This window comes from the organism of the source record quoted next, unplaced genomic scaffold (genome assembly GCF_019419815.1).
Source record: "Pyrus x bretschneideri cultivar Hongxiangsu unplaced genomic scaffold, Pyrus_bretschneideri_v1 Contig18, whole genome shotgun sequence".
NCBI lineage: Eukaryota > Viridiplantae > Streptophyta > Magnoliopsida > Rosales > Rosaceae > Pyrus > Pyrus x bretschneideri.
Genome location: NW_025999479.1, coordinates 1,695,438 through 1,705,547, shown reverse-complemented (window position 1 = coordinate 1,705,547; position 10,110 = coordinate 1,695,438). Strand labels below are relative to the sequence as shown.

Genomic DNA, 10,110 nt, shown 5'->3' with positions numbered 1-10,110 from the left:
GTCGTTCTTCACACCGAAGTTGCTGGAAGGGTTTGGAATCGATTCGTATTGCCTGCTTTGTACAGTGAAAGAGATAAAGTAATGGGTTGTTGACAAAAAATTAAGATTAAAAAAATGTCTGTGGCACTGAAAAGGATAAAAAAATGATATAGATATTGGTTAGAGAGAAAAAAAAAATGATTAAAAAAATATGGAAAGATGGTTTGGGTGTTTGGTTTTTGTTTTCTAATATTTTCTCTTTTAGCATACCAAGGAAATTGATGGGCAGCTTTGAGTGCATTGGACGAAACCCTCCACGTGTTGATCATCACTTCAAGTTTTGCTTTTCAATTGTTTTGGTTTTTTCTTTGCCTTTCACTTCCATCCTTATGTACACTTCATGCCAACGGAATGCCATCCACGTGTTGATGATCGCTGCACGTTTTCTTTTCCATTTGTTGTTTTTTCTTTGGCTTTCACTTCTCTATCTGTCATTTTCCATTTTCTATTTGTTTTATGCTTTCTTTCTTTCATTTTCAACTTTGGTTTTCTCTCGACTCTCTGCATTGTGGTGTTTTTCTTGCAAATTGTTAATGGAGCAGGTTATGTTGTTTGGAATTATAGGTACAAGTTTGTTTTGTTGTAAATTGGTTTCATGTAGAAATTTTGCTTTCTTTCTTATTTTGGGTGTTCATTTTGTAGTCTGGGGTTTTATATCGTCCTGTGTCTTCCACGCGTCGATCTTCCTTTTCGATTCGATCTCTCCATTTTCTTTCGCCTTTCCGTTTGCTTCTCTCAGCCCTCATTTTGGCAGTTTGCATCGCGTCTATTGTTCTCTCGAATTTTCTTGGGGTTTTCATTTCTTTCTCACAGATACTTGATTTTCTTAGTTTGTTTTCGCTGATCTTTTGTTTCTTCCATGCATTCCACTTCTTTTTCATCATTTTCGGTGTGGATTTGAAGAGGATTTGTGAAGTGGCTTTGATTTTATGGTAAGTTGGTTTGAACGGCTTTTAGAGTTTGGGATCGTTTGGGCTGATTTGTAGTTTTTTTTTTCAACGGTGAAAATAAATGGTTAATAGTAAATTGATTGTATTTAAATTTTTATTGAATTTAGGTACCCATGTTTAGTTTTTCGGTTTGATTTGAAGGAATTTCTTGTGCAGAAGAGCTAGGGTTTCTTGGTGAGTTCTCCGGGTTGTGCATCATGCTCCACTTCACAAGTTCATTGTTATTTTTCGTAATATATTCTGATTTCTAGAACTGTAAATTCGGATGTGGAAATGAATTTTTTGTGCAAATTTGGATATTTGGATGTTGGTTAAAATTGGGGGAATGACTCCCATTTTGTTAGTCAATTAATTTAATTTTTTGTTTATCTCAAGCTTCTAAATGATTTCCTGCATCATTGCTTAGTTTTACTCACTGAAATTTGAGCGGTGAATTTTTTTTACCTTATGACCTCATTTGTGATTATCAAGTGCATAATTGTCTTTTGATCAGATTTCCTTTGAAGTGAATGCCAAACTGCAGTGTGATGTTCAAACTTTGTGGCCTTTTGAAATAGGTGGGAGCATAATTCATTCTACTATAGATTGTTCCCCTTTCCATTTCCATGAGGTAAAAGCTCAAATCTCTTTATTTTTGTGTTGGAGAAGTTGGTGGAACAAATTGTGCTTTACTCTACATATGACCAATGTCTATGATTTTACAATGCTTGAATTATGCTTCTTGGTTTTTAATTGGGTTTTTGTGTAGTGAGTTGGATAGATAGTTCATAGCATAGGTTTGGTTGCATGTTTATTGGAAAAAGAAAAACACGAAGAGGCACAACACACTGAGGATAAACTTTTTGTCTTCAGGTTAGCACTGCTTCTTTTTCCTACCATTGTTGAGAACAATGCCTAATTTATTTTAACTCTTCTCATTTTGATAATTACCTTTTCCACTGCCTTCTTGAACTTGGAATTAGTTTGATAGCATTTTGGTTTTAAGCGTCTATAAAAGTATTTCATTCCAATGAACAAGTCATTGATCTATTAACTCTTATTTTGTTGAAGATTTAGTGCTAAAAGCTAGGAGTTACAAGTATTACATTCCATTCACCAAGTCATTGATATACTAACTCTTATTCGCTAGAGGATTGAGATTTTAACACTTCTCATCTTTGCTGTAGCCAATAACAAGAATAAACATTCTCCATTGCTTCACCTGTTTCTACCAACAAATTGAAACCTAAACATTAGAATTTCATCACTACGATTTCACCCATTTATCATAAGATTGGTAGACATAACTTCATACCATCTCATAGTAGAAATAAAGGTTTTAATTTTATTTTACTCCATTATTGCTCACTCTCTGTTTACTTTTCCTCAATTTAAGTCTCCAAACAAGCTACCGTTTGTAAGTTCTATCAATCTTCAATTTTTATTTTTCTTGCTTTGATTTCGGTTTTTTTTTATTACTAATTTTAATCATTTGTGTCCACTAATGATATCTTGGTATGTTAGTTTGAAAACGTGTCCTTTCGAATTGTAAAATCTGGCAAATTATTTGAAGTAATTATGATTTCAGCTTTTTGGACTTTACAAATAGGAAGATGAGGAGACAAAAAGAAGTACAAAGGGATGCATTTAACTTCCACTTTTGAGGTTCCAGGCACCCAAAAACTGCCGACTGGTGAGTTAAAAAAAAAAAAAATCTCAATTTGATATAAAGTTTGGATTTTCAAGTCTGGATTGGATTTAATTTGATGGGTTTGATTTATATGCAAGGACTTTGCTTTTATTAATGCAAAAAATACTAATTAAATTTTAATTAAGATGCTAACTTTGTAGGTACCCAGGAATTAACAATGTAGCTGAAGTTCTCCACTAGCTTAAGCACAATGGAGAACTCAAGTACAGATCTCTTTATTTGTTTCTCAATCCTGGAACCTCTGGCCTCCGCAAGAAGGTTCGTCTCTTTATCTCTCACTTTGTTTTTTAAAATTCGTAATCGAATTTCCTTTGCATAAATGCTAGATCTATTGCAGAGGGGCCACAAATCCTACCCTCTGTTTGTTACTTTGTTCCAATTGTTGCAATCAATTTTTCATCGTTTATGTGGTCAATTCTTGCATTGTTTTATTTGGTGAATTCTTGATTAACGACTGATTTTTCTTGCTTGGTCTAATTGGGTAACTTAAGAATTTCATGTTTGAATTTTTGTCCTGATGGATCCTTTTTTTTTTTTTTTACCATTATTCAATTTTTTTTAATTATGTAGCCGAATGAGTTCGGTATTCCTTTGGAGTCTCTGCAAGTTTAAAATAATCTATGTTGTTGTTTTGATTGTGCATTCTATTTTAAGAAGAATGTTTTGAATTTAGTGTTGACACACCCCGATCGAGATCAGGGCATGCTGGCCGTCACGTGAAAGTGACGTAACCATGTGCACAGTGCGGAAGCTAATAAAATAGTAATATAAATAGTACGAATAAATATAAAAACTAGCTTTACACATGGTAATAACGAACAAGTGCAAGCGTAAGTGCGACACTAAGCTCAGAGCATGAAAGCCTAATGCAGTCCAGGAGAAAACGACATAACAAAAGCACACCCGAAGGTGGTCCTACACTGGTGGTGGTCTGTCAGATATGCCGGGAAAATCCTCAGGGAAGCCACCAAATGTGACATCGAACTAGAACCTGGAGGGGCGCAAAACAAAAGCGTGAGTGGGCAAAAACATAACTTTTCAAAAACCAATTTAATAAATAAGTTCTAACCCCTCGCCGTAAAACCTGTATACTTCCCAGAAAATAGAATATATATATATATATAAGTCATGCTCAGGATTATGCTATGCCAAAACCTCTAAGTAAAATGCAAGTGCTTAGGTAAAGTCATATCAATGTCATATAATCTGTCAGCCGGAGTCACCTAACATGACCCATACGGCTGAATCTAGAGCTAAAATCTCCAAATCACTAGCTAGACCTGCACACGAGTCGGAACCACCTAAAGTGGTCTGTACGACAGGCTTGAGTGTAATGTAAGTATGCTCAAGTGCTACGATCACGTGAAGGCTGGGCGAATAATCGCGGGTCACCTACGAGTTGGAACCACCTAAAGTGGTCTGTACGACAAGCCTGTGCACCTAACTTGGATCCAAGGTGAGCGTGTGGTGCGGGAGGTGAACATCACGTGAAGGACTGTGCCCAACTCTGGGCGGAAGCACTAACACCGGGGGTGCAGGTTATGAACTCTCTAAGCATCTTGAAACACTACTAAACATAACATAAGTTATACTCACCTGGCACTTACCTGTGCGTCCACAGTACCCACATACATATATATATATATATAGACATATGCACTAATAATGTATAAGCAAATGGCAATATAAAGCATGGCATAATAACGAATAAATGTTTCAAACCAATTTCTGGGAAAAGTATAAGTATATAGGTATATACGGAAAACCAAAAGCCCACTCACTGATAAGTAGAAGGGTCGTAACCCCCTTGCCTCGAGTGATCACGCTTGTCCTCGGGATAGGTCTCACCTATATGCGAAACAACTATAAAAACGTTAATTTTAAAGCACATAACCAACTTTAAGAAATAACTTCTCATACAATACTCAAATGGGGTGTATGAATACACGAACGTGATCTACTCAACCTCAGGAACATCCCCATATTTTTAGAAAAAAATTTCACCGCCCCACGCGCCGGCCACGCGTAGGCACGTGCCTGGCACGCTGACGGCGTCAGTTAACGCCGTCAAGAATATTCCGTTATCTTTAACGGTTTCAGTCAACGGCGTTAGGAATATTTCGTCAGTTTTGACGGAATATTCCGTCGTCTTCTCCGGCGAGGCTCCAGCGCCGTCGCCGGCGCCGGAAAATCGTGAAATTTTCAAATCGTCCTATCTTCTTCGTTTTTCATTCAAATTTCACAAAATTGGTACCAAATTGAAGCTTACAACGAGTGGAACAAGTTCATACCACTTTCAAGTGCTAAAATCCATGAAATCTCGCCGGGAAAACACCCCCAACTCCGACCAACCTTGAAACTCACGATCCCGACGTCCAAAACCTTCAAACAAACCACCCCGAGCCTCCTAGGGACCTCACCAAGCTTCCTACAAGCTTGAAATTCCCAAAAACATAAGAAATTACATGTGCATGAACAGTGCCAAAAATCGGGCATCATGAGTTCGACGTGAAAACGAAGGTAACTTTACCTGAAATGGGTATGGTTGGACTCCTACGAGCCTCACGAGCATAGATAGGTACTTTGTTCCTTCGATCTGTGAAGATTTGGTGTGTTTGTGTGTGTGTCCGTACAATGGAGGGGAAAATGGGAAAGAGAGGGCTCGGGATAGGGGCGTACAGGGTAGGGGAAAGGTGAGGGTAAGTGTGGGGAAGAGTGTGTGGTGTAAAACCAGCCACACCAAGCCAAAAAGAACAACCACACAACGAAAAATCACGCTAGGGGTAAAATCGTCTTTTCACGCGTACGTTTTAAAATTTTCGGAACGGGCTGTCACAAGTGTAATCTCAATCTCAATGGGTTTTTATGATACGCCTTATTAGTGAATTTATCTACATTTTTCAATTTTGGTCTCGACGATTGTGATCACTGCATTGTGTGGATTTTTTTGAATTCCCAAATTTTGTCAAACATTTGACAAGTGCTTCTTGAATAAATTTCGAGTAAAGAACGTCTAATTATGACAATTTCAAGGTTTCAAATTCATTGGAAAATACGAAATAATATTGCATAGTTTCTGATTAATGTGAAAAATTGGTACTTTTGTAGTGACATATACTTTTGGAGAAAGTTGTAAAGTTTGATACCTTCCAGCTTTAATCTACTTTTTCCGTTGTCTTAAGGTATAGATCCCCGCATTTAATTTACTCTTTTTTTTTTTTTAGGTGAAGGATTAAAATGTTGTCATTTGGTATAGATGATCTTGGTTTAGCAAATTGATAGCGAGATGGAACACTCTTAACTGCGTTGTAAATTCGACTCACTCATCATATAAGAGTAGCTTCATAATCGTAATATTCAAAACCATATGGCTTTTTCAGTTATGGTTCGATTATTATTTTCCTTTTCAATTGTTATTCTTCATTTTTGATGTGGTTGTTGTTTGTGATTTCCATTCAATCTGATCCAATACTCTCAGTTTTCTTTTCAGAATTCCTTTCTTTGCCTTTTCCCAATGTTAATATTTTTCTCCATGATAGAAATTCGATGTTAATATATATATTTTTTAATTTAGATCCTACAAGTTCAAGGCATTGATGATGGAATTAAATTCAACACTGCCCATTGTTCCTTATTGTAGATAAGGTTGTATAGGAGCAAGATGTAGCACCGTAGCATCGTACGGGCAGTCTTGGTAGTGTATTTCTAAATTCAGGTTTACAATCTGGAGTCGGAGGGGAGTCCTCTATGTGCACTTCTAGTAATCTTTGTGAGTATTGTCGGTGACCTTAGCCCTTGAACTACTTGTACCTTGCGCTTTATCTAGGTGTACATTTTAATCTAGAAAAGAGAGAACTAGTTTTGTGTTTCCAGAGCTCTGTGTGCTTATGAAGGTTGTACATTTTTCATCTAGGGTTTGTACATTGCTATAAATACACACAAATTGTTTAGCTCTTGAAATAACATTTGTTTTGTTTAACGAAAATATTAATAGGCTCCAGTGTATGGTATGCAACAAAGTAATGGAGCATTGGATGTGCATAGCCAAGGCTCTCGGTAATAGCATGGTTCGGTTTATACTAGGAAATCCTTGTTTTAGATATGGGATGTTAGTTGGAATGTGTTTGGTATGTTTTATGGATCTTGATGTTTATTTAGGTGATTGAATCAAATTACGTTCTTTGTTTAAAATTTCATGATTTTAATCAGTTAGTAGATTTAATGAGTCGAGAGGAAGAAGGGAAATGATGTTTTATAACTATGGTGACGGAACTCAGCCATATCAAAATTCTTTTCGAGTAAATTCATTAATGGGACACAAGAAAAAGCTCGTAGATTTTCCCATTGGGCATTCAACATTACATTGGGTTCACATTATATGGAGTTTTGGTCATGAGGGAATCAGGGATAGAGGCAGGAGTTGGTCTTATGAGAATCTTTCTCCCCATTGGCTTGTGATGTGTACAAATGCCCATGAATGTATTATGTCTCGATTAACTACTGCTCGTCTCATTGCATTGGTCATGTATATTTGGTTCTGAATTAATTTTGGCTTCTCTTGATTTTGTTTGTCCCACCAATATATCTTTATGTTGTTTCTTGTTACTTGTTGAGTAAAAAAATTATATGTGCCTAGTCCAATTTAATCCATATTCAAATAGAAACTACAAATCATGTTTATATACAGGTTATGGATGAGATTTGCTTCTACATCAGTTAAGGATAACATACAAGTACTCAAGTTGTGTTTTCTTAAGCATATTATAGTTGATATGTTTGGAATGAAAAAACCTAAATTGTTTCTATTTTATTATGAAAGGAAAACATGAAGAAAAAGAAGGATGAAGTGAGAGAGAAGTTGATCCAAGGAGTACTCCACCAGACTCTATACATGTGTCATTGGATGATGAGTTTGGAATCATGGCTGAAAAGCTTGGAAAGAAGGGAAAATCTGTTAATGGTGTAGGTGTTTTTCCTCGTACGGATACCTCTAGTTGCATTCTTCTATAACCTTAAGTTCCGAGTTAACTGATATGAGATCCCAGATCAAGCTTCTATCAAATGGTTTCCTCAAATTGCAACATAAGAATGAATAACTGAGAGCTCTATTGGGTTTACATAATGATGATGAAAATATGTTCACAAAACTCAAGGCGTGTTTGGCTGCTAAGTCAAGGGAGGACCAACAACTATACAGAATCTGATGGTGATATTTCAGAGGGTGAAAATATTTATCCTAAGCTAGAAGAACATGATTTGGAAGAGTACTGACGTTGATATTATGTCTTTTACGGTTAGTTTCAAGTATGCACATGGTACACTTCTTTTGTTATTACCTAAATGTGCCTTGGACTTCTCTTTTGTTAATACCCAAGTTGTTTGTATATAGGTGTTAGTGCCCTTCATTATTATGGCTTAGACTTGTCTTTTGTTGGTACCTCAAGCTGTCTTTTGTTAGAGCATCTTCATTGGAGTCCCTAAATAGGGACAATTGTCGTATAAAATGGTATAAAACAAATATAGGCACAAAATAAATCTCCAATGGATTGGAAAGTGAGTCCCTAAAGTATAGTGACTCACCGGATACACATTGTATGTCCTCACATATAAGGACTATATACCGAACGACCTTGAGTGGAAAACAAGGTCCACAATCTTAATTGAAGTTTTTAATGCTTTTAATTTTATTATAATTATTTAAAAAATGGTTAACATAAACAAAAAAATGTACAACTTTAGTGGAAAATGAGGTCCACAATCTTGATTGAAGACTTTAATGTTTTTAAAACTTTTAATTAATTAAAAAAAGGTTAACATAAACAAAAAATGTTGCACCTAATCAAATTATCACATAAAACCATAAAAACTTCAAATTTAGGGATTCTACCATAAGGACTCTACCATTAGAGGCAATATTTCTTTAGGGACACAATGATTCCATTTAAGTCTTTATTTAGGAACTTCTACCACCACTTTTGAGTACTCATATAAGGACTTAAAGGGAATCATTGTGTCCACAAAAGAATATTGCCTCCAATGGCAGAGTCCTTATGGTAGAATCTCTAAATTTGAGGTTTTTACAATTTTATGTGATAATTTGATAAGGTGCAAATTTTTTGTTTATGTTAACCTTTTTTGCATTAATTTAACGTTATAATGTCATAAAATATCTTTGTGAATATGTTAACTAAAAAAATTCTAATTCTGACACCAAATGTTTTTCTTCATGAAAACTAGTTAGAATTGCTTCATTATCAGATTATATCCTTGCAAATTAATTAGGTACATAGTTGGACACATAATAAAAAAAAAAAAAAATTAGAATTCATACACTGTAATGTGTTAACCTCGTAATTATTATAGTTCATATGTCACATCTCGGCCCGGGGTGGACCACTTCCCGGGCCCACTCCACCACCGTAGCACGATATTGTCCGCTTTGGGCCCAGACCACGCCCTCAAGGTTTTGTTTTTGGAAACTCACACGAGAACTTCCCGATGGGTCACCCATCCTGGGAGTGCTCTCGCGCGCTACTCGCTTAACTTCGGAGTTCCCATGGAACCTGAAGCCAGTGAGCTCCCAAAAGGCCTCGTACTAGGTAAGGATGGGAATATGCATATAAGGATCACTCCCCTGGGCGATGTGGGATGTCACAATCCACCCCCCTTAGGGGCCCGACGTCCTCGTCGGCGCACACGCGACCAGGGTTAGGCTCTGATACCAATTTGTCACATCTCGGCCCGGGGTGGACCACTTCCCGGGCCCACTCCACCACCGTAGCACGATATTGTCCGCTTTGGGCCCAGACCACGCCCTCACGGTTTTGTTTTTGGAAACTCACACGAGAACTTCCCGATGGGTTACCCATCCTGGGAGTGCTCTCGCGCGCTACTCGCTTAACTTCGGAGTTCCCATGGAACCTGAAGCCAGTGAGCTCCCAAAAGGCCTCGTGCTAGGTAAGGATGGGAATATGCATATAAGGATCACTCCCCTGGGCGATGTGGGATGTCACATCATATATTGAAAAAACACTAGTAATAGGGATTGAATGTTGAAAATAATTAAAAACAAAACAAAACAAAACAAAAGCAAGAGGCTTCCACTAGAGGACAACAACAATCAAGGTTGTGGGGGTAGCTCAAGGGTTGTTGGCGACTCCAATTGCTCCCACGCGTCATCAACTATTGAAATTCATTCTGCACAGCAGCATTCAGTTTGGTGGGCCAGCCTTTCAACTTAAATTATTCAGTTGGGTCCATCATTTCAATCCATATACAGTTTCTATATGTGGGTACATACACCAAGTATTTGGTAAGTCTCTATACTTCAGGGACTTACCTTCCTATTCATTGGAGATTCATTTTGTTCATATATTTGTTTTATACTTATTTTATACGGTGATTGTCCCTAGTTAGGGACTCCACTGAAGA

General features: G+C 37.0%; 1 long non-coding RNA gene across 6 annotated transcripts; it reads left to right on the top strand.

Moving 5' to 3' along the window:
* Positions 1-8,170, top strand: LOC103928966. 6 transcript variants are annotated; one of them, XR_007257541.1, is made up of 8 exons: positions 1-603; positions 943-971; positions 1,097-1,163; positions 1,483-1,599; positions 1,738-1,841; positions 2,578-2,661; positions 2,820-2,937; positions 7,499-8,169. It is a non-coding gene; the product is annotated as an uncharacterized LOC103928966 (long non-coding RNA). The 6 variants fall into 6 exon arrangements; XR_007257540.1 differs by having other exon boundaries at positions 1,547-1,599; positions 7,499-8,167; XR_001951475.2 differs by having other exon boundaries at positions 1-971; positions 7,499-8,168.
* The last annotated feature ends 1,940 nt before the right edge of the window (positions 8,171-10,110 follow it).